Below are 2,010 nucleotides of genomic sequence, written 5' to 3' on the forward strand. Positions count from 1 at the left end.
TTTCTCAATATCACTGATGTATTATAAAGCATACAAATAAACAGCCAGATGAAGAGGTACATAGGGCAAAGTTGGAAGGGTCCCAAGCACAGGAGCTTCTGTTCCCATGGAGTTTGGGGGGCACCACCCTCTCAGCTTCACCAAACAAGGAGCTCTCCAAACCCCTTCATGTAGGGTTTTTATGGAGGTTCCATTATGTAGACATGATTAATTAAATAACTGGCCAAAGGTGATTAACTCAATTCCCAGTCCTTCGTCCCTCCCCCCACTCCTGACACCCGAGAAGTCAGGGGGTGAAGCTAAAAGTTCCAACCGTCTAATCACATGGTTGCTTCCTCTGGCAACCAGCCCCCAACATTCAAGAGTCACTTCATTTGCCTCTTTTTCATGGCCCTCAGAGGCGGTAGGCTGCTTCAAGATGAAGCTAAACATCTCTTTCCCAGCTACTAGCTGCCAGAAACTCATTGAAGTGGATGATGAACACAAACTTCGCACCTTTTATGAGAAGCGTACGGCCACAGAAGTTGCTGCTTATGCTCTGGGTGAAGAATGGAAGGGTTATGTGGTCCAAATCAGTGATGGCAATGAAAAACAAAGCTTCCCCATGAAGCAGGGTGTCTTGACTCATGGCCGTGTCCGCCTGCTGCTGAGTAAGGGGCATTCCTGTTATAGACCAAGGAGGACTGGAGAGAGAAAGCACAAATCTGTTCCAGGTTGCATTGTGGATGCCAATCTCCGTGTTCTCAACTTGGTCATTGTAAAAAAACGGGAGAAGGATATTCCTGGACTCACTGATACTGCTGTGCCTCATCGCCTGGGGCCCAAAAGAGCCAGGAGAATCTGCAAACTTTTCAATCTCTCTAAAGAAGATGATGTCTGCCAGTATGTTGTGAGAAAGCCCCTAACAAAGAAGGTAAGAAACCTAGAACCAAAGCACCTAAGATTCAGCGTCTTGTTACTCCACGTGTCCTCCAGCACAAACAGCGGCGTATTGCTTTGAAGAAGCAGCACACTAAGAAAAATAAGGAAGAGCTGCAGAATACACTAAACTTTTGGCCAAGAGAATGAAAGAGGCCAAAGAAAAACGCCAGGAACAGATTGCCAAGAGACGGAGGCTGTCCTCTCTGAGAGCTTCTACCTCTAAGTCTGAGTCCAGTTAAAAATGAGATTTTCCTGGGTGCCTGGGTGGCTCAGTTGGTTAAGCGACTGCTTTCGGCTCAGGTCATGATCCTGGAGTCCCGGGATCGAGTCCCGCATCGGGCTCCCTGCTCAGCAGGGGGTCTGCTTCTCCCTCTGCCCTCTTCCCTCTCGTGCTCTCTGTCTCTCATTCTCTCTCTCTCAAAAAAAAAAAATGAGATTTTCCTAAGAGTGACAAATAAATAAGATTGGACATCAAATCCCCTTTATTTCCATGCCAGCACAATAGGCTCACACCAAGATATATCACTGTGAAATTTCAGAACACTGGGAACAAAGAGAAAATACTAAAAGTTCCCTGAGGGTAAAATACCAGGATCAGGAATCACAATGGCTTTTGATTTATCAATAGCAATATAGGAAGCTAAAAGACTATGGAGAGTAATGCATTCAAAATAATGATGGAAAGATAATTTCCAAGTTATTATAAATTCAGCCAAATTCTCAAAGGAATATGAAGGTAGAATATTTTTGGATATGCAAGGTCTAGGAAAATGTGTTTCCCATGCATCATTTCAAAGAAAGCTCCTGCAGGATATACTCCACCAAAACAAGAAAGAGGAAGCCTTTTATAAAACAAGGCCTGGTTTCCTTTGGAGAGAAGTTAAGGTAGATCCCAGGATAACAGCTGAGCACTGGATGTAGAGGGAAACCAGGCCATATTGGAGCAGTCAGAAGGATCCAGAAACAATTTCATTTTAAAAGATTAAATTGTTGGAACACTTGTTGCATCTGAATATATTTAGACCAGTAATTCTCAAAGTGAGGTCCAGTGACCCTAGGGGTCCTCAAGACCCTGTCCAGAAATTTGCA

The 2,010-nt window shown here is 44.3% G+C and overlaps 1 pseudogene; it reads left to right on the plus strand.

Moving 5' to 3' along the window:
• The first annotated feature begins 418 nt into the window (after window positions 1-418).
• LOC117999666 lies at window positions 419-1,168 on the plus strand (annotated as a pseudogene).
• The last annotated feature ends 842 nt before the right edge of the window (window positions 1,169-2,010 follow it).

This window comes from Mirounga leonina, unplaced genomic scaffold (assembly GCF_011800145.1).
Source record: "Mirounga leonina isolate KUSES-001 unplaced genomic scaffold, KU_Mleo_1.0 Mir_115, whole genome shotgun sequence".
Taxonomy (NCBI): Eukaryota; Metazoa; Chordata; class Mammalia; order Carnivora; family Phocidae; genus Mirounga; species Mirounga leonina.